Here is a 24,086-nt window from a genome sequence, read left to right on the forward strand (position 1 = left end):
GGTGTGGATCTGTGGGCGAGAGCTCTGCATTTGTCTTTTCTGCATAAATCACCCCGGGATGCGTGCATAACCTGTCACTTTCTAGTCCGGTGTCTGTAAAAAGGAGCTGAAAACTGAGGACGCCAGTCAAGGAGCCACGGCGCAGACTCCTCTAACAGACGCGTTTTCTTTCTCCACCTAGCGCGGGTCTCCAGCAGTTGTCGTGCACACACCTGGGCAGGGGTTTTCTTTGGGTGGCTTGCTTTTATAAATTCTTCCTAAAGCGTTCACTTGCCTTTTCACAGAAACCGCATTTCTATTTCTTTTTGGCTTTCAGAGGTCATCAGCTCACGTCACATTTCATCTACACGGTTACGGAACTGAGTACAACTGTTGGAAGCAGGTGCCCGTGTGGCCCCAACCACACCTGTGAGGGAGGGGGCCGTGTGGGTGGTCTGGGGGGCGGGGGGAGAAGGGCAGGTGCCAATCATTAGGTGAAGGTAGTTGTAGAGTGCATCACCTGTGTGTGAATGTGCCTTGTGAACCACAAAAATGCAGTATGTCGCTGAACCACACCTTTGTGCATTATTCTTTGTGCATTTTACATGTCAGCTCTGTCCACGGGTCAGACAGACTCTCTGGGGGCAGAGGGCTGGTCCTCGTGGTGCTCAGAGGGGTGAGGTAGTCCCTCGGGGAACAGTTTCTGGAAGCCAGATGCCTTTTTCAAAGGCCTTCAAGGTAGGATTTCTGACAGAGGACATGTAGCCATCACGTTTGAAGGTAGAGGAAAGGCAGGTCTATAAAATCTCCTGGAGTGCCCTACTAACCCGCAGAGAAGCTATTTGGGACATAAATCCTCAGTCTGAGCGCCCCCCCCGCTGCTCCTGGCTGAGGAGAATCCCCTTTTGGGGGAGAGGTGGCACCCCCCCACTGGCAACAGGGGCAAAGCGCCAAGGTCCGTGACCTGAACCCAAAAGGCCTTTGTCTCAGCAGTTGACTCTGACTCTGTTTTGCAGAGAAAATGGAGATTGGAGGCATTTACTCCCTCTGCTTCCTGGGCCCCACATGAACTTTCACCCCTCTACCCTTGCCCCAACTCTTTTTACTCGTCTTAAGTACCAGAAGGGCCTGAATCAGAAACCTGGGACCCCCAAGAGCCCAGTATCCCCTTACTTCCAATAGGTTATCAATTCCTGTCGGCCTCTCTTCCATGGCCTTGCCTGACCATCTTCTCCTGTCACTCCCCTGCCAAGTCATGGCTGGCCTCGCTCCCTCCAGCCCACTTACCCCCCAGGAGTCCTGTCCACGCCACCCCTCTGCCCGAAACGTCCAGCGTCCCCCTGGTCAACAGGAGAAGATTCCCAACAGCTCAGCCTGGCACACGGGGCCCTCACAATTTGGGCTCACCTACCTGTGCAACGATTTGCCCATCCATTCACTCATACACATCCTGAGCACCAGACCTATGGAGCTACTCTGAGCTTCCAGAATACTGGTCCCTCTGCCTGAAATCACTTTCTCTCATCTTCCACCTTCTCAGGCTACAAGTTCCTGCTCAGACTTAACATCTTTTATGAAAACTTCCCCTGACTCTCAGCCATGCATTATAACAAAAAATTTATTGAGTGCCTACTATATACTATACAGAACAGGGGGTGGCTAACACAACTTGGTGTCAGCTCTCATGGGGCCTGCAGTCTGGAGAGGCAGTGTCAGACACAGAAAAATGTAACTCTGTGACTGTGATGGATGTGATGGATGGCTGTAATAACGGGCCGTGACCTCAGCAGAGAGGTCTGGGAAGGATCCTCTGAGGACGTCACAGTGAGGCTGCAATGTGAAAGACGAGAAGGGTGTGGAAATGATGTGAACTGCCACGTTCCATACAGTCAAGAGCAGTATGGGCAAAGGTCCTGTGGCAGGTGGGAACACGGTAGACAGAAGGAACAACAACAACAAAAGGGCCAGGGTGGCTGAAATGCAGGATCAAGGGTCATGGTGATAAAACTGGAAGCGGGGCAAGGGCCAGACCACCCAAGGTTCTTGAGGGTAAGGAGTTTTATCTTTATCCTAAAAGTAATGGGGAACCATAAAAGTAGTTTGAGCAGTGTGTGTTTGTGTGTGTGTCGTCCAAGCATGTGTGACTCACCAGATTTCCATCTTGAAAAGAACACAGTGTAGACCAGAAGTCAACAGAGTTTTTCAAAGTAAAGGGCCAGACAGAAGATATTCTTGGTGTTGCAGCCAGATGGCAAAACCAAGGCTATGATGTAGACACCTATGTGATAAAGGATATATAAATTTCTACAAATTTTTCAAGGAAGCTGAAAACATACTAATAATGGAGTACTTTTTTTTTTGTAATAGAGATCTGTTAATGGGGAGAACAGAAAGATTTTTTGGAGGGATAACATTTTGCTTAATTGGGGTTCAAAGCCAGTGTTCCCGTATCATCAAGTGTTCATGTGTATAAAGCATTTTGAGCTCATGGGCCATACAAAATCAGGCAGCGGCAGATTTGGCCCACGGACCACAGTTTGTGGATCTGTGGAGCAGATGTGGACTGGAGATGGTGAGTGGGGATACAGGGGGGACCTAGTTCTATGGTGGTCCAGGCCAGGCAGCTCGGATGTGAGTAGTGACAGAGGGTTATTTGGGGGTGAACGTGACAGAACTTAGTGGTGGATGGGTACAGGGGGGCCAGAGGGGGAGGTGTCAGGATGGCGCCCAGATGTCAGGTTTGCACCTGTGAAGACGGGGAGTACTGTGAGAGTTCAGTTTTGTTTTGAGACCTACAACAGAAGCTGCCACTGAGGCAGCCGGACCGACGGCTCCCAGGCTGGGAGGTCTGTGAGTTCTGCGAGAGCGCAGAGCGGGGCTTGAACTCACAAACCGTGAAATCGTGCCTGAGCGGAAGTTGGACGCTTAGCCAACTGAGTCACCCAGGTGCCCCTAAGGAGTGCCTCATCAACTCCGTCTTCAGGGACCAGCATAATATGTCGTACCCATGGGCACTAAGGACATGAGAGAGGGAGACAGGGTGGGGAGAAGGGGAGAACTTCTGTTCCTACAGGATAACATGGAGAAGACCCCCTCAATTCACAAAGGAATCCTTCTCTGAAGAGCAGACCATGTCCCACGGCTAACCTTCCCAAGAGCTGCTTTTGATAAGGGTCACTGGACCCGCCCCCCCCACCCAGTTACGTTAAATCATCCAAGCGTGTGAGCTCACACACATTTATACACAAATCTCCTCCCCACCAACCCTTGCAACATGATTTGTGGTGATAGTGTATTAATAACACACCCATCAGCTGTCAGTTCAACATGTCTAAATATTATGCTCCATCACCCAGAACATCATTTTTTTAAATTAAAAAAAAAAATGAAGTGGCAATTCCACTCACAGCAAGGAGGGTAGAAAGGAAAAAAAGCTACAGGTTAAAGAAAATCAATTTTTCTCTTTTCCTTGTTTTTTTTTCCCCCCCTCCAAATAAAATAAGAAGCTCGTGGTTCCATTTCTTTGACAGCCCTGGGATGAGGTCAATGCTGAGATACAGAGTGGCCTGGCCTGATGACCATGGGGCGTGTTTGCAGGCATCTGTAGAGCTCAGAGCAGACAGGTCCCCTGGTCCACAGCCACAGATCATCTGGGCTCCAATGTGGAGTCTGTGACAGGGACATCAAGGAGTTCACAGGAGGGTGTGCATTCTGGAAAGCAGTGAACAAAGCACAGACATGTATTTTTGTCCACAATTTTGTTTGGTCCTCACAACAATTTTGTTTTGTCCTCACAACAAACCTGTGAGGTTAGAAGTGTTTTCCCTATTTAAAAGACGAGGGGATTAATATGGAGGGGATAATCTGCCCCAGGTCACACAATTAGTGACAAAGGTCTGGGCCTCCAGCCCTCTGACGCCCAAGGATGAGGCTTCCTGTGATCTTCTGCAGTGTCCCTGGTTCCCCATCACAGATCTGATTAGCATGAAGCTACTTCCCTAGTTGGAGCCGTCGGGCTTTCTCTTTGACTTCCCGAGGGTCAAAGCCAGTTTTACCACAGTACAGACATGCCCTGGGAATCTGGCCACCAGCACTTAGCAACCTTCAACCCTCCAGCACATAGCCATGAGCTTGGAAGCGCTGGAAAAGAAGCTGATGCACTTTACAACAAAAGAACCTATTTCAAGTCCGAAAGGGATAAGCTCCAGCTATCCGGAAATTTTTTTTTTTACTCCTCAGGAACTTCTCCCTGGAGAGACACAAATGGCAGGCAGTTTCCTCACAGAAATGCCGAGACCGCTGTTCTGCAGTCAGAAGACCAGAGTTCAAATCCTAAGCTCCCATTGGCAAAGTAAGAACCCAGACCCAGCAGGTTGATCTTGTCTTTTTTAATTTTTTATTTTTTTTTGGCGGGGGGTGGGGGGTGAGGAGCAGGTTCAGTTTCGACATCTGTAAAAGAGGGATAACAATACCTACTGTTCCAGTTTTTTGGTGAAGATTAAACCAAGAGAACGTACAGGACATGCATGGCACCCAGTGAGGACTCACAGAGGCTCACCACCTGGGGTGGGGTTCCTGTTGTTTTGTTATGACTTGGGTACAGTTTAGATCGGGCCCAATGACTCAGTCAGGATTGAATTGGTGTGGTTATTCGTTTCCTGGGCAACCCTGAGCCCTCCCTTTGTTTCACTTAGCAGATTGGTGCTCAGGGGCAGAAGCTGCCAGAAGTGGACACGATAAGGAAGAGAGAAACACTGTATGAACCGTCCGCTGGAAAACCTCCGCAGTCTGGGGCCCTCTGGTGCAGGGACTAACAACCGTATTTACCCCACTACCCACTGCATCCGGGTTCATTCACCTTCATCCCTAATGAAGATGGGGAGACACCATGGAAAGCCTCACCTTGCATTTAAAAAAATTTTTTTTAAAAGTTTGTTTATTTTTGAGAGAGAGAGAGAGAGACAGAGTGTGAGCGGGGCAGGGGCAGAGAGAGAGGGAGACACAGAATCCGAAGCAGGCTCCAGGCTCTGAGCTGTCAGCACAGAGCCCGACGCGGGGCTCGAATCCACAAACTAAGCCTCACCTTGCGTTTTAGCACGTCATGCACTAGGCAGAGAAATAAACCGAAGAATGTAATTGCTCACGTGACTTGCTCATTGTTGAGGGAAGATTTCTGGGCCAGGTGCGCCCCTGCAAGACAGGCCTCCGGCCCCCCATGGGTCAGTGAAACTCAGGAGGTACCTGAGAGGGACTCTGACTCAGTCCAAGTCCTCCCATGTGGTTACTGGTAATGAAGGAGGTGCCCTGCTCTCTGGGGTCTAGCCCTCAAGCAGTTCAAGACCCCAAGAAGAAAAGAGAAGTAATTATTTAGTGGCCATCTAAAGCTTAACAATATCTGTGGGTATCATTAAAGAAGAAAGGGTGTACCTGTTACCCATAAAGAGTCATTTCATTCCTGCCATGATACCAGATAAGGAGACAGTCTACTTCCTTTCCTGTTTCAAGAGGGCCCCCAGCTCTCAGATTCCTGGAAACCGTCAGTAACTCTGTCCCTAGCTGCAGTTTCCTTACTTTTAGTCACAGCCTCTGGGCCAGCCTCAACAACGGTCCCTTTAAGGAAGTTGGGACACACTGTGTGGCGGGGCTGTCCCAGGGAAGCAGGCCCGGGGTGGCTTCGGTGGCCCACATCTGCCACCTGATCCGGTGGGAAAATGAAAGCTTCCCCAGCGGAAGCACCAAACTCTCTCAGAGCTCATGCCAAGGCAGGTGTTCGCAAAGGAAAAACGAGGCCAACCTAAGCTTCGGTGTGTGGAGGGCACTCTCACATCCATTATTTTTCTGTGAGGCAGGCCCCGCAGGAGGCCGCATTCCCATTCTGAGCTAAGCTGTGGAGGAAGAGATTTCCAAAGGATCCCCCATGCCAGTATGAGAAAACCCGAGGGACTCGAAAGCGGAGGCCTCTGGTCCCAGGCCAAAGGGCCCCCTAGAGACCACAAAACCACTGCCACTAAAATGAGACTAGGGCACCCACGTGACTTGAACGTCCTCCAAAAACACTAACAAGAAGGCATCATGAAAGTGCAAAAAACCCAAATTCCTATTTATTTCTATTCCATCGATAAGTGTCCCAGCCTTCTCTCAATAGCTCCTATTTTGTCTGCCTTCTTTCCCGCCTCCCCCCCTCCCCCCCATTGTTGGTCTTCTGGACCTAACCCAAGTCTCCCCTCTCCGTTTGATTATGTGCACATAGATTATCTCCCTCTTCATGGGACACTCACAGGAAATTTAAACATTCTCAGACGGGGTTCTTTTAAGCCCACTTCCCCTGCCCTCCACCCCCACCCCCCACTCGGTTGCTGCGTATTCAGGAAATGCAAACCCAATATAAAGATAACCCGGACCAAACAGAAAAGGAGACTGGCCCTGTGACCTTGTTGGGCAAATGACTTCCCCTCCCTGCATCTCAGACTCAGCTTCCGCAGAACAAGGAGGTTGGGCCTGATGGGCTGCAAGGAGGTCCCTCCGGCTCTGACCTGCGAAGGCTCAGATGGCTGAGCCTCGCTAGCCCCTGCCTGGTCCCGGGGACACACAACAATCCTGAGTCAGGATACTGAGGCAGTGGGGTTTTCTACCACCTCACACTACCCGTAAGCATCCTAATCTACGGTGGGGAAAGAGCGATGGGAGCCAGGATGGGAGCCTGATTTCAGGCTCAGTTCTGCCATCTTTAGGAACAGGGAAGAGAGTGAGTGGGGGAGGGTACCTGAGCAGACTTAAGCTCCAGCTTCAGGGTTTTAATTAAAAACAAACCCAACAAACAAACAAACAAACCCCAGAATGTATATAACTAATATAATAAAGATTTTAAAAATATTTTTAAAGGGGAGCCCACCCAACAGTGAGAAGGAACTAATGTCAATCTCCAGAGCAGCACTTTAAAGACTCGGTTTAAGACCTCTATCCATTGGGGGCGCCTGGGTGGCTCAGTGGTTAAGAATCTGACTTCAGCTCAGGTCATGATCTTGCAGTCTGTGAGTTTGAGCCTGGTATCGGGCTCTGTGCTAACAGCTCGGAGCCTGGAGCCTGCTTCGGATTCTGTGTCTCCCTCTCTCTCTCTGTCCCTCCTCTGCTCTCTCTCTCTCTCTCTCAGAAATAAATAAACATTAAAAAAAAAAAATCATCTATCCATTGGCTTTTAGTGCCCCTGCCAGCATAGGAGTCCTTTGCCTGGGGCTCCTCTGGTCTCTGTATCCATAATAATCCTGGCTCCCCAAACTCCCCCCAAACTCCTAGACAGCCCCAGACATAATGTGTTGGACATAATGTGTTGAACTTCTTGGTTCTGGAAAACGGCCTCCACTACTGCACCTAGAATAAACCCCTTGTTTCCCTGTGCGGGGCTGACAAACAGAACTTGGGCTGGGTTGTCACCCAATGAAGAATATTTCATCTACCAGTTGAGCTCTCCCGGGGCAAAGACGGTTGGATGGCATAAGTAATCAATCTTGGCTCATGGCTCTGAGTAACTCGAATGGAGGAGGGACAGGAAGCATGAGTCATCATGGGGAGAGAGCTGTTAATAGACTTTGAGGTTTGCAGGCAGGGGTGGGGTTCGGCCTGGCCCCTCAGCTGGGTGGAGCGTATCTAGGACATCATCTTGGGAGTTGTGGAGAACAAAGAAGCCCCTCTCTAGAACCATAGCAATATCAGCGCTCAGGCTCCTAGAACCTGCATCCTTCTAGATAGTTGAGCAACACTTGGAAAAGGAAGACAAGTAGTTGACTCCAAGTAAATCGCTGATACTTACAGACTGCATTTTTAAAGAAAGTTGCCAATCACTGTTTTACAACAGTGAGCTGAGGACCTAGAGTCAACTGAAGCATTTGTTAGTGAGACAGAAGCCAAATGCTAATCCACCCAAGACCACCATGTTCACTGGCCACGACTGGTCAAACACACTTGGGAAGCTTGGTGAAACACAGTCAAACGTTGACTGCAGGACTTCTCAGGGCTTTTGATATGCTAGTGGACGTGGCTCTCCGAGAGGAGCCGGCCAGAAGCACCGCACTGAGTCTCACTGGCTCATGAGAACACCCATCTCTGTTCACGTTGGTTCACACCTTTTCTACACCCAGCTGCCTCACTCTACCTGCCCCATCGGGCCAGCTCCAGTCTGCCTGCTCCAGCCTTCCTTGGCCACTCAACAGGATACAGTGCTGTCCCCCTACGGCAACCCATTCTGTATACCCAACACTTAATCTCATGAAGATGGTTTATCCGTTATGTCTGTTTTTGGTCATAAAGTCTTTTCAAATTAATAGACTCTATTTTTTAGAGTAGTTTTAGGGTCCCACCAACTCTATGCATTTTTTTTTTTTTATGCCACTTGCCTACTGTATAAAGCCTACGGTCACTATGAATAGCAGACGCTGAATAAAGTCATTGCCTGACAGATCTCAAATCAGGAAGCGATATAAATCTGAGAGTGATATAAAGCCACTTAATAGAAGGGCGTGTGTGAAATAAAGCGTCACGCCGGCTATAAGGATGAAAGTAAAATGGACAGTGAGGGCCACCTCTCTCTCACCCTCGCTGGACATGTGTCCAGTGGATTGGTTGTGCCATCTGTTGATCTGGGGGGTCCACAAAGGAAAAGTCCCCAGTCCACAAGGGAAAAGTGTCATGAGGCCCCAGCCTCCTCACGGTTCCATGACAGAGGGCACATCTTGGAGGAAGGACCGAGATTCTTGAGTATCTCACTTCCAGAACCCTTGGTTTATATCCTCTGCAAATACTGGCCAGACCAGTGTAGGCTCTGTTTTCCCTCAAACTTTCTTTAAAAAATACCCCAGTTTGAAGAACATAATGGTGAAGCTGGGAATCCCACACTGCCCCTAGATTTCTGCCTCCATTTTCATCATGTTTCGTAAACCAGCTTTTGTCAACTTAAAAGTACCACTGAACGAAAGCTCGGGCCTTGAAGGGGTCTGTCTCAGTCATAATAACATCGACTACCACAGACTCAGTGCTGAGATGCTTCAAGTTCCTGTCACCAGCTCAACGTGCACAGTCTTACTTAGTCCTTAACTAGGTCGGTCTATTGTCCCCCTGTTACAGATGAAGAAACTGAAGCTCAGAGACCCCGAGCTAGTAAGTGGCAGAGTGAGGTTCAAACTCAGCTCTTTCTCCCTACCCCCAAAGCTCAAAAAGCCTACCCACTGTGCTCTCTGGCCTCTCCTCCAACAAACGAACGGCACATACCAAGAGACGGAAAAGCCGACAGCAGAAAGGGTGGGGGCAGGGGAAGAGGAGGGAGGAGACTGGGAAGGAGAGAGTGGCATGCAGAGGAGAGGAAGCTGAGATTTGGAGGAGACGCACATGTGTCTGGCACTGGAGCCAGGAGGCCTTTGAGGAGTGGGAGTGAAGCGGGAAAGTTGCTGGTGACTGCTGGAGAAATAGGCCACAAAATATGCAGAAGCCATTTCCTCTCTCAAGGAAGATAAACAATAGATTTGTAAACAAATTTCCCAAAGCTGTTCAGCTATTTAAAGCATTCTGGTAGGGACTCCCTATCCCTTGTGAGCATAAAGTTCATCCACCAAAAATGGTCAACAGTTACCTTGGGGAGAGGGAAAGTGGGAAAGGGGGACAGGAGAGGACATACCTCACAATGCATCACCTGTTAGCCCTGTGACTGCAGCCAGTTACGTGCCCTCTCTGAGCCTTGGTTCACTCTTCTGTGAACAAGGACTAGTAGCTGCTGCCCCTCAGAGCTATGGTGGAGAAGAAAGAAGATATACTTTCTGGCAATATGGCGGTCCAGATGCCCTCTTGACCTTCCCTGTCGAAACAACTGACATGCTGGATAAAATGTAAAACAGAAGAAATGTATACACATCACCGAGCTGTGCTAATGGAAGGATTCTTCAAAGACCAAAAACAAACCCAAAGCAGCAACCCTCAGAAGTGGGCTAGCAGCAAAGCTGACTTTTGCCCTGAGGGTTCCTGTCGAACCCTAGAGATTCTATGCTTGCCAGGAGAGCTGCACAGGGCTCAGGGGCCAGAAGAAAAAAACCTAGTTCCTCCATAAAGTTGGGGTGGAAGGCCCCACCCTCAGGGAATAAGAAATAAATGCACAACACAGAAGGGGACTGCAAGGAAACCTGACCTTGGGCTGGTAGAATGGGAGACAGATCTCTCCTGGAAATCTGTAACCACAAGCTGGACCTCACACAGGTTTGGAGTTTGAATTGATGCTTCTTATGTAGCTAGAGAAGTCTTCGGCAGAAAATCAATTTAAAGTGATTTCTGGATGTTAGTGCCCTGCAAGCAATTAGCAGAAATTAATACAAATTCTCTCTGGAAAAGTCAACATCAACGAATACCTCAAGTAATTCTTCAAGTTGCAAGGATAACGAGCAGTGCACAGGAAACAAGGCACCATGAGTACTAATCAGCAGAACTAGATCCGCAAGCATTTCAGAGTCCGGAATTACCAGACACGAAATGTTACGATGTCCAAATAGCTACCTGAATATATTAAAGAAATAAAAAAAGAAGTTTGCAAACATGAGCAGGAAATAGGAGACTAGGAAAAAAATCACCAAGCAGATCTGAAGTATAATGAGCCAGAACTTCTAGAAACGATAAATGAAAGTATCAAAAAGAAACTGGATGCAATCAGTGGGTGGATTAAACAGCATTTGAATCACAGAATACAGGAGTTGGATGGAAGGCAGATTTGAAGTAATTATTGAGTTCAGCCCAGAGAAAAAGAGAGGTTAAGAGATACAGAGAGCAGGGGCGCCTGGGTGGCTCAAGTCAGTTGGGCATCCAACTTTGGCTCAGGTCATGATCTCACGGTTTGTGAGTCCGATGTCTGCCTCTGAGCTGTCAGCACAGAGCCTGCTTCAGATTCCGGGTCTCCCTCTCTCTCTGCCCCTCCCCACTCACGCTCTCTCTCTCAAAAATAAATAAATGTTAAAAAAAAAAAAAAGATACAGAGAACAGAGTGAGAAGGCCTAACATAAGTCTAATAGGAGTCAGAAGAAGGTATCAGAGGGAACAGAAAAGAGGCAATATTCAAATAAATGAAAGGTGAGAAATTTCCAGGACTATTAAAACCAAAACCAAACAGACAGACAAAAACCGTTGTTTTTAACCCAGCCAGAAAGAAATGCCAGGTCACTTGTAAAGGAACAGCAATTACACTGAAGGCCGACTTTCTCAACAGCAATCTCAAGGCCAGAAGCAATGAAATAACGGCCTCAATGACCTAAGAGAATATATTCAGTAAAGCTACCTCTCAAAATGGAGAGCAAAATAAAGACATTTATTTTCAAGCCAACAAAAGCCCCAAAATCAAAGCAAACTGGAAAAAATCTTTGAGAATTTACAACCAACAGGCTCTCACTAAAGGCTGATGCTGAAGTATTTATTTCATGCAGAAGGAAAATGACCTCAGATTCATGAAATAAGGGTAAGAAAAGATAATGATAAGTATGTAGGTACATCCGTATCAACACTTACTATATAAAACAACGATGTCTGACTGGTAGGGGAAAAAACCAGGACAGGATGAAAACACAGCATAATAATTGTATAGGGGCACCTGGGTGGCTTAGTTGGTTGAGCACCCAACTTCAGCTCGGATCATGATTTTTCAGTTCATGGGTTCGAGCCGTGCTTCGGGCTCTGCACTGACAGCTCAGTGCCTGGAGCCTGCTTCAGATTCTGTGTCTCCCTCTGTCTGCCCCTCCCTGCTCACACTCTGTCTCTCTCTCTCCCCAAAATAAATAACCATTAAAAAAAATTTTTTTTTAAATAATTGTAGGGGAGCCTGGGTGGCTCAGTCAGTTAAGCATCGGACTTTGGCTCAGGTCATGATCTCACGGTCCGTGAGTTCGAGGCCTGCGTCAGGCTCTGTGCTGACAACTCAGAGCCTCTGGGGCCTGCTTTAGATTCTGTGTTTCTGCCTCTCTCTGCCCCTCCCCGACTCGTGCTCTGTCTCATGCTCTGTCTCGCTCTGTCTCTCAAAACTATATAAAATGTTAAAAAATAATAAAATAATTGTATATAAATTGGGAGAGGCATCGAACTAGAATTGAACTACTGTCTGGTTCTTGCATTGTTGGGGAGGAAGATAAAGACCCAGATTAATTTTAGCCTTCGGTAAGTACGCCAGTTATAACAGCTGGAGTAAATACTGAAAGATCAGAGTGTATAACTTCCAAATAAGACGATGGAAAATGGAATGAGGGAGAAAAACACCTCAATCTAGAAGAGCAGAAAAAGTTGCAAGTATATAAAGGTGGTACAAACGTATCTGAATTCACCAATAACACACACTGATTCTAAACAGCACTGCCTTAAAACATGTAAAACAAAAATTTCAGCACTACAAGGAGAAACTGACAAATCCAATGGGAGATTTTTAAGATAATATTGATAATCGATAGAGTCACTGGACAAAAATAGGACGTATTATAGATGATCTGAAAAGTATAACAGACCAATTTATTTTGATGATCATATACAGAAAACTATATCCACTAATTATAGAATACACAGGTTTTTCAAGCACTCATGGAACATTTGAGAAAAAAGTTGAAAAGAGATAATCTATAAAAAAGGAGCACACAGAAGGGGTTCAATGCTTATTTCAAACTCTCTCCAAGGATCCAAACCTATTCTGTCTTGATGTACTTCACGTCTAGCACAGTGACTGTCCCAAAGGAGGCTCTTTTTTTTTTAATTTTTATTTTATTTATTTTTAAAATTTACATCCAAGTTAGTTAGCATATAGTGTTACAATGATTTCAGGAGTAGATTCCAGTGACTCATCCCCTATGTGTAACACCCAGTGCTCATCCCAACAAGTGTCTTCCTTAATGCCCCTTGCCAATTTAGCTCATCCCCCCCACCCACAGCCCTTCCAGCAGCCCTCAGTTTGTTCTCTGTATTTAAGGATCTCTTCTGTTTTGTCCCTCTCCCCATTTTCATATTATTTTTGCTTCCCTTCCCCCAGAGGAGGCTCTTTAAATGGAGTGAAGAAAGAATGATGAACGGAGGCTTCCCCGTTGAGTACAGCACAGGCTGGCGAGTGGCAGGGCCAACACGGGAGCCCTTTCCAACATGGAGAGGGACAAGAGGACAAGGTGAGTGGTGCCAGTCTCTAGGGGGAATGGATACAAGCAAGGAAAGCAAAGTCATGACAGCCATCTTCAAATGTGAAGAGGGTCACATGGAAGAGTTTCTGGAAGCCCGGTCTTTGTGGTTCCAAATGGAAGAGCAGAGAAGGGCAGACAGGAATTACAGAGAAGAATTTGTCCCAAACCAGGAAGAGTTTTCCAATAATTCACTGCTCAACACTGGTTAGGAATTGGCCTGGGTGATCTTCTAAGACCCCTTACGACCCTATGTGGGACAGGAGTCTGTCTGGGATGTCTTGGGAGTCCCAGACCATGGAGTGACGGCCCTTCCAATGCCATTCTTCCAGAGATTCCTTCACCCAAATTTCCCTGGCTCTACAAGTCCTAAGAGATCTGCCAAAGGTCCCAGAGTCAGGAGGTCGTAGAGGACTAATGAGAGCTTAAGGCCCTAAATACTCAATTCAGCGTCGTTTCTGTTCCACCAATGTCCTGTCTATTACCTGCAATGGGCATGCTTTGCCCTGCCAGGCTGACATGCACTTTCTAAGCCTACCCATGTGCCAGTAAACCCCATTCTCCCAGCACAAGGTGCGAGATCACAAGAGCATAGAGAATGAGTTAGAATAACAATGCCTGAACCTTCCAGGAGAAGGGAAGCAAGCTCACCTTGACCTCCGCAGCAGATGGTTGAGTTGGGGGCTTGGCTCTGGGGGCTTCTCCTGTGGCCGGCCAGTCATGCTGCTCTCATGCTGCTGGGCAGGTGGGAAGAGGAGGCCTGGTTCTGTGGGGGAAAAGAGCAGGAAAGATCACTCCTTCATCGTTCACTCCTAGCTCTCCATCACCAGCCTGCAGGGGATACCAACCAAAAGCCCAGGGAGTTCCTGAAGCTGGCCTCACTCACTCTCATGTCCTCGGGGAGCGGGCATGGATGAGACAAACATTTCCCGTGCCCCATAATGTGCCATGCGGGGGTATGAGGAACAAGGCGACAAAGATGAATTAGATGTATTCACTGTTCTCAAAAAACGGTTTAGCAAGAGAGAGAGGTGGGGGGGGGGTGCACATTTCATTACAATATAATTTGGTAAGTGCTGTGATTTCCCCAAATTCATTCAACAGCCTACCTGTCCCACAGGGGAGCAGAGGCAGCTCGAGCGTACTCCGCACGAGACTTCCCAAAACGCTTGTCAGGAAGGGCGAGGTGTCCCTGTTTTTGTTTTAATTTCCAACCCACCGCCGATGAAAAAACACTTTTATCAAAGGTAATAAAAATGAACTGGTAGAAAAATGAAACGAAAAACTGCCCCTCCAGAGCACCACCTCTCAAGCTATTCGATGCGACCGATTACCCCGTCCAGTCGGTACAGAGGTTTCCAAGTGCTTACTTGCCCTTTCTGTACTTGTCTTGCAGCCCGGTAAGCGATTTGCAGCTAGCCATCATTCCACAGACCACAGCCGAACAGCATCGCTAGCTACAGCAGAAGTTAGTAACACAGAGTCGGGCTTTCCCAAGACGTCTGGCTGATCTCTGGGTTCAGACGGAACGGCTCACAGTACAGCGGATGTCAAATTCATCAGATCAGAGAGCCTCTCTCCGGGAAGGAGGGCCACAGCAGGGACTTTGGGAAAGCGTAGGAGATAGAGGCGGTGGAACTCGCTGGGCTCAGGTTACAGAGCATGAGGCTCATGGAACCTGGTCAAAAGTTGTGTGCCCTGCAAGGGCTCTAGCCTCAACTTCTCAACCCTAACTGTGGCCACCCCAGCCGAAGCCACGGCCCTGAATAGGAAGGACAAAGTGTCATCTATTAAAACGGACTGGGACATTTCGGAAAATAAATCAGTTCCGAAATGTCAAGAGGGCTGCTGGTGTTCATTCCTATTATTTAATGCCATAAAAATGATTTTTTTTTTAAATTGAGAAATCCTTTGTCTGTGACAGCCAGCTCCAAAAAAAGCCTTTAAATGCCTATTGCCTTAATACTTGAGGGAGAGATTACAAGTCATTTTCACCCATTTGAATGTTTAAGAGAAAATGTTCGTTCTTCTAAACTCTCAGCTTTTAAGTAGTTCTTATTTTAAACTTTAGAAGATAAGTCTATAGAAGAAAAACTTCCCTTCTCAAAGTCTTTTTTTTTTTTTTAATGCAAACAACCCATATAGCCTCACTCCCTGCTTCAAACGCTCAATCATATGCAATTTGGGAGTTTGTCACTCATGAAATTCTAGCGATAAGCACATCATAAACAGTCCTATAGCAGCAGAATGCTTTTGAAGCGATGTCTGTGATGTTATAAAGATTGTATATCATCATCTCTGTATGCTGGGAAGGTTATGGGAATAACTGTTTATGCACAAATAAGTCAATATAGTAGCTGGCAACCGGAGAGGTAGACATTAGCCAGAAGCTAACCCGTGGCGTGGGGTGGGAAGCAGGAACGGACTTCCAAGACTTTCCATGGCTAACTTCCCTGATGCAGCCTGAGTCCCTGCAGCCGGCTGTCTCATGGGCAAGAGCTAAGCTTAGACAACCAGAGAGTCAAATGTTATTGGTCATCTACTCTATGTCAGGCGCTGGGCTAGCCTCCCACGTCTCAAGATGGGTTCTCCTACAGAGAGACCCAAGACAGACACAGAAGCAGGTAATTACAACCTCCCTACCCTGTTAAGAAGAGCATATTGGCTGGAGCTAAGGGAGAGGAAGTGAGGTTAACCAGCTCAACCCATCTCTCCAACCGTTCATTCATCTATCCAATGGTGACTGATGACTAGTATGTACCAGGCCAAGTGCAAGGCACTAGGCAGAGAACAGTTGAGACCAACGTGGTCCTTGCCTTCGTGGAGCTTAAAGTCTAGCGGGAAAAACAAACATCAGCAAATTAGAAATAACTGTAATTGTGATATGCTCTAAAGAAGTATGGTCTCTGCTATACGAACATGTGACAGGGGATAGACCTAGCATGGAAAAGGGTCACTGGTATCAGTCTTTAATCTGAGCCCTAAGAATACATTAGTGAAGCAAAATAGGGAGGGCAGGAGGGAAAAGAGAGAGAGAAAAGGTGCTGCCGACACAATGAACAGGCTGGGCAAAGGTCCTATGGTGGGAAGGAGCATGTGGCATGTTCTAGCTATGAAAGGAGGCTTGTAAATCACATCAGTTCTTGGCCTCACATCATGCTTCAATCACTGTGGTAGTCAAGGGAAGCATTCAAGATGTGCAGGTTTTTCAAAAGTGCCCGAGAAGGGGAGCCTAGGTAGCTCAGTTTAGTTAAGCGTCCGACTCCTGATTTCGGCTCAAATCATGATCTCACGGTTTGTTGAGTTCAAGCCCCACGTCGGGCTCTGTGCTGACAGCGTGGAGCCTGCTTGGGATTCTCTCTCTCTTCCTCTCCCTCTGCCCCTCCTCTGCTTGCATGCACTCCCTCTCTCAGAAATAAAAAAAAATAAGGAAGCCTGGGTGGCTCAGTCGGTTAAGCGTCCGACTTCGGCTCAGGTCATGATCTCAACGTTCGTGAGTGCGAACCCCGCGTCGGGTTCTGTGCTGACAGCTCAGAGCCTAGAGCCTGCTTCAGATTCTGTGCCTCTGGCTCTCTCTGCCCCTCCCTGGCTCGTACTCTGTCTCTGTCTCTCTCCCTCTCTCAAAAATAAATAAACTTAAAAAAAATTTTTTTAATAAAATAAATAAATAAATATATTTTTAAAAAAAGTACCCAAGAAGTTACATATGGCAAGCCAGGAGTGTAATAAGGGTGCACAGAGATACACATAAGGTGCAATTCTCTCTCCTCCTACACCGGCATGAGGCATCCAAAATAGGGGCCACCTTGCTCTCTACCTCCAATTTCCAACCAGGTTGTTGGCATTATTACCTATTTTCTTTTCAGCAGTGGGTGACTTGGCTAAATTCAATTTGGCCAGTAGTAAAAATTAGTTGGTGAATGCTGAGAAGACAGACAGTGTGTGCATTCTGGGATGTGAACAAGCATTCCATTATTAAGATTATTGCTAGAGAAACATCCTGGGGGGTGGTACTTTAAGGAAGTTTATACAATTTCATGCATGGAACAGGAGCTTTGGGGCTTTGGGTTCAAATCTGACCCTGTCCCCTCACTGGCCACTTGGCCTTATTCTTCTATTTAAAAAAAAATTTTTTTTAATGTTTATTTATTTTTGAGAGAGAGAGAGAGAGAGAGACAGAGCATGAGTGGGGGAGGAGCAGAGGGAGACACAGACTCCAAAGCAGGCTCCGGGCTCCGAGCTGTCAGCACAGAGCCCGACCCGGGGCTTGAACCCACAAACTGTGAGATCATGACCTGAGCTGAAGTTGGACACCTAACTGAGCGAGCCACCCAGGCGCCCCTGGCCTTATTCTTCTATTACAATGGGATTAGCAGTGCCTCCTTGCAGGGGTCTCAAGGACATCGGCAAAATCAGCCAGCACACTGCCTGGCTCCCAACAGGCCCTGCATAAGGGGTGGTATAGCATCACTACACGCCAGTGAGCGGGGAGCAGAGACCGCCATGCCCCTCCCTCAATGGGACCATGAACAGGAGTCCACGAGACGATCTCCCAGCCACTACTGGGGCTGTAGGGCAGCTCTGCAAGGGCTCAGGGGTCACCCAGCAGTGGCCAGTTGCCCTGATGACTCACTGTTTCTTGGTGTGTGCCCTCGATGGTCCCCGGCCACCTTGCTGAGAGTCCCCACTCCACACCAGGGTTAACCCTCACTGAGCCCCACCTCATCTGCCCCACGCTCAACTGCACCGGAGGAATCCAGATGCCCCTCCAAGGATTTATAGGTAGCTCCAGCCAGGAGCTCTGGGCTCCCACCACTAACAGCTAGAGTTCCTTCAGACAAACATCTGAGTCCCAGATGGCTGAGGGGATGGGACAGCGACCACATCCTGAAGACCCAACAAGCCTAGGCATGGTCCTGGGACTTCCCAGCGATCACCTCTGATATTTACAACCATCCTGCAGAGTCACTGTGGGGACGACCATTGAACAAGTAGGAAACTGAGGCCTGCTGACTTGCCCAAGACCACAAAACTTGAGTGGCAGAGCCAGAACACGAAGCCCGGAAGCCCTTCCTCTTTACTCCGTTGCCACGCCACCTTACGGGGGGGACAGAAATCTTACGATCTCTTTCCTGTACGACCAATGAGGACGCAGCCCTGGAAGGTTGTGTGCGTTTCCAGGGATCTGCAGTGAGCAAGCCACCAGGCAAGGCCAGAGTCTTTCCCCCGCCCCACACTGCCGTCTAGGCCTCATTTTCCCTTCTGCACACTCATGGTGATAAATGCCCCCTTATACACTGTTGTTAGAGTTAAGGGGGGTGGGGAGACAAAGACTGAAAGATCTGGGGGGGAAGGGAAAAAAATTAACGGACAGAAACAAACACTTTAAATGGGCACTGAGAGGCTCAAACCAAAGAGGAAGGGCTCTCCTCAGCCACAAAGCAGTTGAAATGAAAAGAAAAGCTCACATCCCACTTGGACCTGGTCAGGGAAGGTTTCACTGGGGGAGCAGAGAGGACACAGGATATCCAAGAGGGAACTTCTGAAATGGGAAGCAGGACAAAACAAAGTGCGAAGAATTCCCTCCATGCCACCCAGAATAAATTAGAAATTGGCACAGATTTTAAAATGAAGGAAGAAGAGGAGGGGGAGGAGAAGAAAAATGAGGAGGAGGAGGATTCAATCTGTGGCTCTAATTTAAAAACAGCTAAGAGGGGTGCCTGGGTTAAGTGTCCGACTCTCAGTTTTGGCTCGGGTCATGATCTCATGGTTTTGGGGGTTCGAGCCCCGCACTGGGCTCTGCACGGACAGTGCAGAGCCTGCTTGGGATTCTCTCCCTCCCTCTTTCTACCCCTTGCCCTGCTTACTCTGTCTCCGTCTCTCTCAAAATAAATAAATAAAATAAAACTTTAAGAACAGCTAAGCAACAGTACGAAGAGTAATCGATGCAATGAGAACTCTCAGACCCCACCATTCTGTCAAATGAATCCCATTGCAGGGACAGTGGTGGCATGGAAAGGCTGATTTTCAAGTGAGACACATTCCCTCAACAGCCAGGGGAGGCCTGGAAGCTGGGGGGGAAATTCTCATTCTCTTTCCAAACATCTCTTCTTTTGGTGCCCCACTCCCACTCCCACCGAGGCTGAGAAAAGAGCTGTCTGGCAAGAGGGGATCCTGCCCAGACCATTGTGAGACGGGGTAGCTCATGTAATCCAGCCTTCATGCACCTGGTTATTCCAGAACACAGAAGCTGGGCCATTCACATCAAAATCAGGATACCTCGAACACTGAGAATGTATCAGACGGACTCACTGTAGACTGACAGTGAACAGCAGGCCACTATCCACTCTCCAATCTCCTTGCTCACAGCTCCAGCCAGCTTGTCTTTAGGGTTTCACACACCCCAAGCTCTTTCCTACCCCAGGGCCTTTGCACATACCGATCCCGCTAAGATGCTTGTTTCCTAGCTCCCCATTCATTAACATCTAGTCAAGCTTTCAGGTTACAGCTTCAGTGAGACTTCTTTGACTCTCCCGAAATATAAGGTGTGCAGCCACACTTAAGAGAGTTGCAATTAGTTAATTATGTGATTCACAATTGGATGTCCCCAGTCAGACTGTAAGCCCTACTATGGCATGGGCAATGTCTTGTTTTTTTTTTTTTTTTCACCATTGCGTCCCGTGGGCTAGCACACAGCAGTTCTCAATCCTGATCGCACATCAAAATTATCTGGGGAGCTTTAGAAACCACGGATGCCTGGGTTCTACCACAAACCTATTAAACAATAGTGTTTAAAGCTTGCCAAGTGGTTGTAATATGTGGCCAAGGCTGAGAACCGCTACTTAAGGAGGTCGTGGGTGCTGGGCTTACTTCCCAGAGCAGCCTCGCAGTGGCCCAGAGAGTTACAGTAGGACCCTGACCCTGCTCCCTTTGCTTGTGTATACAGTGTAGCATCTAAAACGTTGTTTTCCATTCCAGAGATTAAATCTGAGGAAATTCCGAAAGAGGGAAACAAAATCCTCATTGTTAGAGACGAATACTATTTCTTTCATGAAGTTCTCTCCGTAGTGTTCCCTCACCAACACACCTCTGTCCTCTCACCCTGCTTTTACCACCTTTACCCTCGGAGCCACAGGATTAACCTGATGTGTTCCTGAAATACACTTAAATATTGGGAATGAAATTCCCTAGCTCTACAATGCAACAGGATGCAAAATTTCACACTAAATTACACGAAAACAAGAGAGTTCAAAGCCACTTCGTAGTAGGACAGGCTTGCTGAATTAGCCTCACTGCCCCCGGTGATCGGTGGGCACACTAAAGTGTGATCAGCCCTGGTCTCTCCAGCTGCTCTGTCCAACATGGTAGCCGCTGGCCACAAGTGGCTATCTCCATCTACATTAATTAAAATGAAATGAATGCAAAAACTCAGTTCTTCAGTCTTACTAGTCACATTTTAAGTACTCGGTAGCCTCATGGAGCTAGTGGCTACCATATTGGACGGCACAGAACACAGAGTTTCCATCGCTGCTAACCAAGAGTTTTGTGTGACAGAATTCTTCTAGAGCGCAGTATCTCTACCTTGGCACCAGTGACATTTGGGGTGGGATAATTCTTTGTTGTGGGCGAGGAGGAGGCTTCCGGCATATGGTAGAGCAGTGGTTCTCAACCTTGGGTGATTTTGCCCTGCAAGGAACACCTGGCAATGTCCAGAGACAGCTTTTGGTTGTCAGAGCTTTGGCGGGGGGTGGTTCTACTTAGCATCTAATGGGCAGAGGCCAGAGGTGCTGCTAAATATCCTAAAGCACACAAGGCAGTCCCCACAACAAGAATGACCTGGTCCCAAAGGTCAGTAGTGCTGAGGTAAGAAACTCTGCTCTAGAGTACTCAAGAAAACACAGCCATTCTGAGTAAAACTGAGAGACTGACAAGACCAAAGTGCCCCTAAGCCCGTCCTTTGTCAAATTCAGAACGCTGAGAACAACTGTCTAAGCAAACAGATGTCTGTATTTGTCAGGGCAAGAGGGAAAAGGTCGGTTCTTTTGGAAGGATGGCACCACAGCTGTGAACGAAGGAAGGCATGGAATCTGTTCCAAAAGCAGCAAAGCCTCTACTTCTGGGGTTTCCCAGGGCAACACAGGGTCAGGGAAACAGCCAGGGAGTCAGCAGATTTAGGGCAGAAGAATCCAGCCGGGCCTCTTACTAACTGCACAACACCGGGGCGATCTCCCTGACCCCCTGGAAAACTGAAAAGAAGACCCTGCCTCTCAGAGCAGTTACGAGGGGTCAGGTCAGACGATGCTGGTTCTGAGAGTAACAACTTCCAGTCCACATGCCAGAGTCTGGGCACGCATGTCTTCTGGAGCGGATCGAGAAGCCAGCATCGTCCACGGGCATGTCCAGGCAATTCAGCTTTACCCATGCAAAGGGGCTTCTCTTGCATGAATTTATGTACCCAACACCCGTTCACTGGGTCACAGTGCTGGACGTAGTAACCGGAAGAAACGGAGAGTAAGACGCAGCCTCTACTCTCTAGGAACACAGGACCAGCAGGGGCAGCAGGAGACAGGAAAACAGGTCTCTCTAATCCTTTTCCCTGGGTGCGTGGGGACCACTGCTCAGAGAGCTTTCATGCCTTTAGACTAGAGCCACTGGCCTCTGGGACCTGCAAACCCCAGCCATCTTGCCTCCAGCAAGGCCTTTCCCTCCAGCCACTACTTCCTCCCTCCAGTGGACATGGCTCCAAGAAAAAAAAAAAAAAAAAAAGACCAGGATAGGTCTGGGGCAGGGCACACACTCCTGACCCCCAGATTGCCCAGGTTCAGCATCTCCTCGAGTGCTTCCCAAGGAACATCTTCAAGAGAAGGCCCCAGCTCTGAGTCATCTGAAGCAGAGAGGAGACCTTGTAAAAATAACTCCAAGTATGAGGAACCTGTATTCACATTATTCACGACACAAAGAACAAAAAAGCAGGGCAGGAAGCAGAGGAGGAAAGTGTCGCTCACATCAGTTTTCTTCACATGACAAGCAGCCAGGAGCTCACTTGCTGAGCCCCGATCCCTCTCTCTCTCCCCTCCTCTCTCCTTAGAGCAATTACATAAGCAGGAGAGAGGGTCTCCTTGCAACCTTTTGACTCTCCCATCCCTCCCCCTTCAACTGTTAACCCCCAAATCTAAGCCTTCCTCGTAACCTCTGACAGGATCCAGAGGAGCTGGTTGTCTCCTCTGACACAGGGGTTCCCTTAAAGCCCCAAAGCCTCTGTCAAGTGCCAGGGGTGGGATATCTGGTACCGTGAGTGTAAATATTTTAATATATACAAAATAAAAAGGAAAACTCCTCATACTCTCATCACTTTGTGGGAATCTTTTTCTTTCTTTCTTTCTTTCTTTCTTTCTTTCTTTCTTTCTTTCTTTTTCTTCTTCCTTCCTTCCTTCCTATCTTTCTTTCTCTTTCTTCCTTCCTCCTTTTCTTTCTTTCTTTTTCTTTCTTTCTTCCTTCCTTCCTTCCTTCCTTCCTTCCTTCCTTCCTTCCTTCCCTCCTTCCTTCCTTCCTTTTTTTTCTAAACTTTTAAGAAACTATGGTTGAGATCATATTGTATGTATAATTTTGTATCCCGTTTCTAACATAAGCCTTTTGTCATGTTATTAAAAGCTCTTTGTAAATATTAGCTTTAACTGTTGGGTAATAATTCATTGAACATTACGGTGTATTCCTTAATGTTATGAGAAGCAGGAGCCCATATCCTCCACAGACTTACTTCACCTAAAGCCGGTACTTGTAAGTGACCCCCGAGCACAGAATATAGCAACAGTCCCCAGTCTTTGAGCACTTACTATCCTGTGTCAGGGACTGCCTCCTGCCACGTCAGGTGGCTGGGAAGGTTAGATGCGGAGACGGCGTAATATCATACCGTCACACGCAAACTTGATTCCCTTTCTTCCACACCTCACTTGGTTAAGGGTCACATCCCATTCCATTCTTCTCCCAGGAAAACCAGGGCCTCACCCTCCCTCAGTGGAGGGGAAGCTCCAGGTCTGAGAAGTAGAGGCAATGGGGACAAATGAAAAGCTCCGACTGGTCATCAGGCATCAGAGTCGGCCAACCACAGCCTGTAGGCTGGCCAGCCACCTATTTATAAAATAGCTTTAATGGAACACAGCCACACTCGTCATTTACATTTTGTCTATGGCTGCCTTCAGCCACAATAAGCAGAGTGGTTGTGTCAGAGACCATATGGCCCACAAGCCTAAAATATTCAGGACTCGGCTCTTTAAGACCAAGCTTGCTGACCTCTGTGTTTAGAGGCCAAACATCCTCCAAAACCCATGTTCCTGTTATTTAGCTGAGAGTTGTCACTTAGAAGCAGCTGCCCACAGCCAGGGACTCCAACTGCCAGCTCCTCCTGATGCAAGATGGGACCCTGTGACTAGTTCTCATCAATGGAACATGGGCCAAGGGATGTATGTCATCTCGGGGCCATGCTGGTTACCAGGTGGGTGAGCTTCCACCACCTTCTTTTCTCCCTTCCACCTGAATCCAGGGGCCTCTTGGGCCTGTGGTAGCGTTTCCATCCTTTCTTCATTATTATTCCCCAGAAAAGAGCCTTTTGGGACACTTCTTCCCTAAGGGCCTTCCTCCATGAGATTGTAATAACACAGATACACCATGCATCTGTTTAGGTACCACATATATATATCTGTGATATCTATGCAAGGGGATATAAGATTTCTTTTGTCCCTGGGAACTAATTTTTGAGGGTGAGATTGCTCTCCCTGAGAATGTATCCTCTAAAATATAGCAGAATCACAAGACAGAGATACCTGGGTCCCCATAACCTTGTGGAGGAATGCCAGGCACACCAGAACACTTGCATTTGACTGTTATAAGGGCAAGAAAGAAACACCTGATCATGTTAAACTCCTGAAAATCGCAAGATGATTA

At 47.8% G+C, this 24,086-nt stretch overlaps 1 protein-coding gene and 1 long non-coding RNA gene across 15 annotated transcripts in view; one reads left to right on the plus strand and one right to left on the minus strand.

The window, feature by feature from the left end:
* The window catches only part of TRERF1 (transcriptional regulating factor 1), a 227,860-nt gene that overhangs the window by 56,472 nt on the left and 147,302 nt on the right, over positions 1-24,086 (minus strand). For all 14 annotated transcript variants that reach the window (XM_060614377.3, XM_060614374.3, XM_060614372.3 and 11 more), the window contains one exon: positions 13,797-13,911. The gene's annotated coding sequence lies outside the window, so the exon portion shown is untranslated. The remainder of the gene's footprint in view (positions 1-13,796; positions 13,912-24,086) is intronic.
* On the plus strand, positions 11,370-14,772 carry LOC132666343 (uncharacterized). The gene is made up of 3 exons (XR_009604617.3): positions 11,370-11,458; positions 13,007-13,136; positions 14,542-14,772. It is a non-coding gene; the product is annotated as an uncharacterized LOC132666343 (long non-coding RNA).

The sequence above is a fragment of the Panthera onca genome, chromosome B2, assembly GCF_046562875.1.
Source record: "Panthera onca isolate mPanOnc1 chromosome B2, mPanOnc1 haplotype 2, whole genome shotgun sequence".
Taxonomy (NCBI): Eukaryota; Metazoa; Chordata; class Mammalia; order Carnivora; family Felidae; genus Panthera; species Panthera onca.